Raw genomic sequence first — 7,826 nt, forward strand, 5'->3', positions numbered from 1 at the left:
CATGAGCTCCTTCTTGTCAAATTGAGGCTTATATTGAAGAAAGTAGGGAAAGCCATTAGGTCATTCAAGTATGACTTAAATAAAATCCCTTGTGATTTTATAGTGGAAGTGATGAATAGATTCAAGGGATTAGATCTGGTAGACAGGGTGCCTGAAGAACTATAAATAGAGGTTTGTAACATTGTACAGGAGGCAGTGACCAAAACCATCCCAAAGAAAAATAAATGCAAGAAGGCAAAGTGTCTGAGGAGGCTTTACAAATAGCTCAGATAAGAAGAGAAGTGCAAAGCAAGAGAGAAAGGCCACGATATACCGAACTGAATGCAGAGTTCCAGAGAACAGCAAGGAGAGATAAGAAGGTCTTCTTAAATGAACAAGGCGAAGAAATAGAGGAGAACAATACAATGGGAAAGACTAGAGATCTCTTCAAGAAAACTGGAGATATGAAGGAACATTTCATGAAAGGATGAGCATGATAAAGAACAGAAACAGTAAGGACCTAACAGAAGCAGAAGATATTAAGAACAGATGGCAAGAATATACAGAAGAACTATACAAAATTTCTTTATGACCACGATAACCACAATGGTGTGGTCACTCACCTAAAGTCAGACATCCTGGAATATGAAGTCAAGTGGGCTTTAGGAAGCATTACTACAAACAAAACTAGTAGAGGTGATGGAAGTCCAGCTGAGCTACTTTAAATTCTAAAAGATGATGCTGTTAAAGTGATGCTCTCATCATGACAGGAAATTTGGAGAACTCAGCAGTGACCACAGGAGTGGAAAATGTCAATTTTCATTCTAGTCTGAAAGAAGGGCAATGCCAAAGAATGTTTAAACTACTGTACAACTGTACTCATTTCACATGCTAGCAAGGTTATGCTGAAAATCCTTCAAGTTAGTCTTCAGCAGTATGTGAACCAAGAACTTTCAGATGTACAAGCTGGGTTTAGAAAAGGCAGAGGAACCAGAGCTCAAATTACCAACATTCATTGGATCATAGAGAAAGCAAGGAAATTCCAGAAAACATCTGCTTCTGCTTCATTGACTACATTAAATCCTTTGACTGTGTGGATCCCAACGAACTGTGGAAAATTCTTCTCTTTCTTTTTTTCTTTTAAAATACTTATTATTTATTTACTTGGCTGTGCCAGGTCTTATTTGCAGCATGCAGGATCTAGTTCCCTGGCCAGGGTTTGAACCCAGGTCCCCTGCATCAAGAGTGTGGAGTCCTAGCCACTGGACCACCAGGGAATTCTGTGGAAAATTCTTAAAGAGTCTGCAATATCAGACCACCTTACTTGTCTCCTGAGAAGCCTGTACCCAGGTCAAGAAGCAACAGTTAGAACCTTACATGGAACAACTGACTGGCTCAAAATTGGGAAAGGAGTACAATAAGACTATATTGTCACTCTGTTTAATTTCTATGCACAATATATCATGTGATATGCCAGGCTGAGTGAATCACAAGTTGGAATCAAGACTGCCAGGAGAAATATCAACAAACTCAGATATGCAGTTGGTACCACCCTAATGTCAGAAAGTGAAGAGGAACTAAAGAGCCTCTCAATGAAGGTGAAAGAGGAGAGTGAAAAAGCTGGCTTAAAACTCAACATTCAAAAAATGAAGATCATGGCATTTGGTCCCATCACTTCATGGCAAATAGATGGGGAAAAACATGAAACAATGACAGACTTTATTTTCTTGGGCTCCAAAATCACTGCATATGGTGACTGTAGCCATGAAATTAAAAGATGTTTGCTCCTTGGAAGGAAAGCTCTGACAAACCTAGACAGTATATTAAAAGCAGAGACACCACTTTGCCAACAAAGATCTGTATGGTCAAGACTATGGTTTTTCCACTAGTTATATATGGATGTGAGAGGACCATAATGAAGGCAGAACACTGAAGAACTGATACTTTCTAATTGTGTTGCTGAAGAAGACTCTTGAGATTCCCTTGGACAGCAAGGAGGTCAAATGAATCAATCCTAAAGGAAATCAACCCTGAATATTCATTAAAAGGGCTGTTGCTGAAGCTCTAATACTTTGGCCACCTGATGCATAGAACAGATTCATTGGAAAAGACCCTGATGCTCAGAAAGATTGAAGGCAAAAAGAGAAGACAACAGAGGATAAGATGGGTAGATGGTATCACCAACTCAATGGACATAAATTTGAGAAGATTCTGGAGATAGTGAAGGGCCCAGAAGCCTGGAGTGTTGTAGTCTATGGGGTCTCAAAGAGTTAGACATGACTTAGCGACTGAACAACAATAATCGTCTCAGATATCATATGCTCCTTCCTAATCCATAATTGTCACAGACAATGTGAAATTATGCCTGGCTTAGACTGCTCACACTACCATTTAGTCATGTAGGAGAGGGCACGCCTCCCAAACAAAATTTAGATTCTTTGCAAATAATGTAAACAATAAATTTAAATGTCAATCTGGTCTTTTACCTTAATTTACTTTGCTCTCAATTCAGTAATCATATCCTTCCTTCTGTAGAAGCGTTTCCAATGCTGATCTGTAAGAATTTCAGTGTAAGAAAGAGAGAAGGAAAAGAGGAATCAGAAGACAAGACATAACAGTTTTGTCGAGTCTAAATTTTGTGACGTCTAAAAGGTTTTATTACATGACTGTGTTTTCCATTACCACTGGCCTTTCCCAGTAACTCAGAATTCAGAAACAATCAAGTATCTTAACCACAAAAATCACATCAGGAGCAAGTGAGTACACATTTAGAAGAGTACAAGAGGTTGCCTGTGGTCCACTGTGTTGGTGATGCAGGAATGGAGACTATTTTATAGTGCTGATGAGTGAAAGCACCAATCGCAATGGTGATGTTTTTTTCCAGGAGTTGAAAAAGCTATAAAACTGTATTTTAAACCTTCATTTCATTGATGTAGAGTGAAGAAAATTGGCCAGGTCCACTGCTCCTAATTTCAAATTGACTTAACTGGACTCCAGTGACTAAAAAGTAAACTGAAACCTGAATATTTTTCTTCTGAAAAGTTCTATGAGCACAGTTGGCTAGATATAGGGTCTCTGGTTTACATCACTTCCTCTGCTAATGAACCTCACAGCACTTTGACCTCCATCACATGGCCTTCCACAAATAGGCTTGTACTAAGAAATACATTGCCTCACGTATCTCAAATAAGGACAAGATCTTCCCCATCTTTATAGTACTCTCTAGTGCTTGGGATAGTGCTAATTAATAGCTATCAATATAAATTTATTAAAAAATAACTGCTTGGTTTGAAAAGCTGTTGAAAATAACTGACTTGTTTATAGTAGGCTCTAACAATATAAGAAAGAGATCTGTCTAGAGTGTTTCTTTGAAATACATTAAAACAGAAAGTCTAAGTCCTTAATGTTTAATCTTTTACTAATTGAAAAACCAAGATTGGTGGGATGAGGGGAGGGATGGGAGGGAGGCTTAAGAGGGAAGGGATAATGTATACATATAGCTGATTCACTTTGTTGTAGAGCAGAAACTAATATAAGGTTGCAAAACAATTATACTCCAGTTAAAAAGAAAGAAAAACCAAGATTGTCAGAATAAAGACTGTAAACTAGTCGTGCATTAATTCTACTGAAAAATCAAGACCTATTGGTAATTCGGGATTAAAGTTTCACTTCCAGAAATCATGTTTCTTGTACAGATACATCTCAATAGACTAACAGGAGTGAAGTGGGGTCTTCCCCAAGAGCCAACACTGGAGCTTTGGCTTAAAAGCTCTTCACAACAGACAAGGGTCAAAAGAGTAGGGCGAAAATCCTGCATTAGTCTCATGGCATCACTGTTGGTCTAGGTAAAACCATGTAATCTGAAATAATAACTATGGCCAGAAGAGCACAACATTTACTCAACGGATTTCTGAACAATGACATCTTACTGGCTGGCTAAGTATTCAAAAATCCTTTCCTACTCATTTGACCAGCAATTTTGTCTCCTACAAAATTAAGGTATAAGACTGACTTTTAAAGATATTAATATGAGTGATCACAACCAAACCAGCCAAAACTTGATTTTAGCTTTCCTTGAGGAGCTGTTTTACTTGACTGTTTGCCCTTCCTAAACATGCCCTTCCATGTTTGGCATCCACTTGAATTAAATAATCTGTGAGGCAAAAATGCCTTCCTTTGCTTCAGTTTGCCATAGCACTTAAAATTCTAACCACTAGTATCAAATTACTCAATTAAACAACAATTGAGAACTTACTACATGAGTGAAGTGTATTGATTAGTTTTTGAGAAAGTTAAAAATATCTGTTTTAAAGAGTATATAACCCACAGAGGCACAGGATGAATAAGAAAATAATTATAATTCAGTATGCTGCTGCTAAGTCTATACACAAAAAACACATATATACTCAAAAATATACTAGAGTGGATCAAAGCTAGAAGAGATATGATCCAATTGAGAGAATCAATTGGGAAAATCTTTGTAGACAAGAAAATATGTGCAAAGAATCTTAAAATACAGATTTAAATATTTTTTTATTTTCTATTGGATTATAGTTGATTAACAATGTTGTGTTAGTTTCAAGTGTAAAGTGATTCACTTATACACATACACATATCTATTCTTTTTCAAATTCTTTTCCCATTTAGGCTGTTACATAATATTGAGCAAATTTCCCTGTGCTATACAGTAGGTCCTTGTTACTTATCCATTTAAAATATAGCAGTGTGTATATGTAAATCCCAAACTCCCTAACTATTCCATACCCTACCCCATAAACCGGTTTGTTATCTAAGTCTGTGAATCTGTTTTATAAATAAATTCATTTGTAAAAAGATAGATTTTTAATATAACTGATAGTGAAAGCAAGTAAAACAGGCATATGAGCAAAATCAAAGAGACTTCTTGGTTTTTATGTTTCTTTCAAAATGGGCAAATTCAAAATGGATAAAACCTAACCCAAGGACACTGTAGTGAACAGCTGACAGACAACAGGATTCAGAGGAAAGAAGATAATTGACAGGGAGGTTTTAATGGTCAAGGGGAGCCTTTGAAAGGTCCAGAACACGAGATACAACAGGAAGATCCTAAAGTTTCTGTGGGTGGCAAGAGATGACTGATCAATGACATGACGATCCCAAAATGAGTTTTTCCTTGTCTACCATTTATTCTCAGGCAGTCTCTAACCTCTGTGTGCATTAATCTGCTTTGACAAAGCAAAAAGAAAATAAATCCGATGATGCACTTTGCTCGAGAATGTGGAATCTATATTGAGGCCAACCTTAGGGAAACAGGAAATCAGATTGAAGGTTATAGCTCTGACAGCGACCTGAGCTGGCTGTGCTTTCATTCCTTTCTAGGTCACACTGACATGAGGCCCACAGACAGCTTTGAAATCTGCCAAAGAAGTCAACACATGCCAGGATGGAATGGGATTCCACTTCCCTTTGCCTTTTGTAGCAGAGAACTCTCATCAGATGTAGTCTAGTTTTTAAACAAAGTGCCACTTAGCTTAATCATTCTTATAATTCTAAAAAAGCCTTTTGATAGCCATAAATGGGTAAGGAATAAAATGACAACAGACAAATGTACTAAAGATAGTATCAGTAGATAATTTAATAAGTGAAAAATAGGATATAGTTTTCTGAATGTTCTTTTTATTGATTATAGTCAGAACTTTTTTCATATTTTTAATTTTCCTTTTAATTTAGTATATACTATATATATACACATATATACATATACATATATATATACACACATATACATATATACTAAATTAAAAGGAAAATTAAAAATACGAAAAAAAATTCTACTGACTATAATCAATAAAAAGAACATTCAGAAAACTATATCCTATTTTTCACTTATTAAATTATCCTCTGATACTATCTGATAGAGAAAGCTGTTTGCCATAGCGTAGGAACATGAGATACTGGCATAACGTTTTGATTCAGTAATTCAGTCTCTGGAAATGTATTCCAAGAAAATATATTCTATTTGTAGATCATAGTCACATTATTTCTAATAATGCAAAACCATAGACAAGTTTAATATAAACCAAAGACAATGATCAAATTTATTTAGGACAGTAACATGAAAACTATATGGAACATGTAGTGGTGGTGGTGTCGTCGCTAAGTCTAAACAGCTGGACAACCAGCTCTTATGACCCCATGGGCTGTAGCCTGCCAGGTTCCTCTGTCTGTGGGATTCTCCAGGCAAAAATACTGGAGTGGGTTGCCATTTCCTTCACCAGGGATCTTCCCAACTCAAGAATGGAACCCGGGTCTCAAGCATTGCAGGCAGATTCTTTACTGACTGAGCTATAAGGGAAGCTGGGAAGTGCATACCAAATGTGTCAGGATACAAAATTAAATGTATAGCTGTTATGATTACAAGACTATAGCAAGCATACTGATAGTATGTAAAATATAAAACAATGCTTCTTTTACTTGAGTATAGTACTTACAAATAAACTTTCTTTTGTCTTTTTGTATAGTTTCTCTAGCACTGACATGTTGCTCAAGTAATTTTTAAAGGCTTTATATGTTTTAAAGTCTTATTCATGAATTTCTAACTGCAATTGGATTAGGAAAAATATTTCATCACAGTATTTAAAGTACCTGAAAGTATATATTTCATCCCATTCAGTTTGTTAAATAAAGAAGCTATTGCCTAAGGAATAGCACTTTGGAAGGAGTCCTGTGTCCCCATACTAGTTGAGAAGGATCCAGTAGGCTATATATTGTCACCCTGCTTATTTAACTTATATGCAGAGTACATCATGAGAAATGCTGGGCTGGATGAAGCACAAGCTAGAATCAAGATTGCTGGGGAGAAATATCAATAACCTCAGATATGCAGATGAAACCACTCTTATGGCAGAAAGTGAAGAAGAACTAAAGAGCCTCTTGAAAGTGAAAGAGGACTTACATTTAGATCTTTAATCCATTTTGAGTTTATCTTTGTGTGCGGTGTTAGAAAGTGATCTAGTTTCATTCTTTTACAAGTGGTTGACCAGTTTTCCCAGCACCACTTGTTAAAGAGATTGTCTTTACTCCATTGTATATTCTTGCCTCCTTTGTCAAAGATAAGGTGTCCATATGTATGTGGATTTATCTCTGGGCTTTCTATTTTGTAAATGTAAGACCAGAAACTATAAAACTCTTAGAGGAGAACATAGGCAAAACACTCTCCGACATAAACCACAGCAGGATCCTCTATGATCCACCTCCCAGAATTCTGGAAATAAAAGCAAAAATAAACAAATGGGATCTAATTAAAATTAAAAGCTTCTGCACAACAAAGGAAAGCATAAGCAAAGTGAAAAGACAGCCTTCCGAATGGGAGAAAATAATAGCAAATGAAGCAACTGACAAACAACTAATCTCAAAAATATACAAGCAACTCCTGCAGCTCAATTCCAGAAAAATAAACGACCCAATCAAAAAATGGGCCAAAGAACTAAATAGACATTTCTCCAAAGAAGACATATGGATGGCTAACAAACACATGAAAAGATGCTCAACATCACTCATTATTAGAGAAATACAAATCAAAACCACAATGAGGTACCACTTCACACCAGTCAGAATGTCTGTGATCCAAAAATCTGCAAGCAATAAATGCTGGAGAGGGTGTGGAGAGAAGGGAACCCTCCTACACTGTTGGTGGGAATGCAAACTAGTACAGCCACTATGGAGAACAGTGTGGAGATTCCTTAAAAAATTGCAAATAGAAATGCCTTATGACCCAGCAATCCCACTGTTGGGCATACACACAGAGGAAACCAGAATTGAAAGAGACACATGTACCCCAATGTTCATTGCAGCACTGTTTATAATAG

General features: G+C 36.5%; 1 non-coding gene across 1 annotated transcript; it reads right to left on the reverse strand.

Annotated features, from left to right (window-relative positions):
• Nucleotides 1-1,183: 1,183 nt before the first annotated feature.
• TRNAK-CUU lies at nucleotides 1,184-1,256 on the reverse strand. The gene has a single exon. It is a non-coding gene; the product is annotated as a tRNA-Lys (tRNA).
• Between the last annotated feature and the right edge of the window lie 6,570 nt (nucleotides 1,257-7,826).

Source organism: Oryx dammah, unplaced genomic scaffold (assembly GCF_014754425.2).
Source record: "Oryx dammah isolate SB20612 unplaced genomic scaffold, SCBI_Odam_1.1 HiC_scaffold_1, whole genome shotgun sequence".
Taxonomy (NCBI): Eukaryota; Metazoa; Chordata; class Mammalia; order Artiodactyla; family Bovidae; genus Oryx; species Oryx dammah.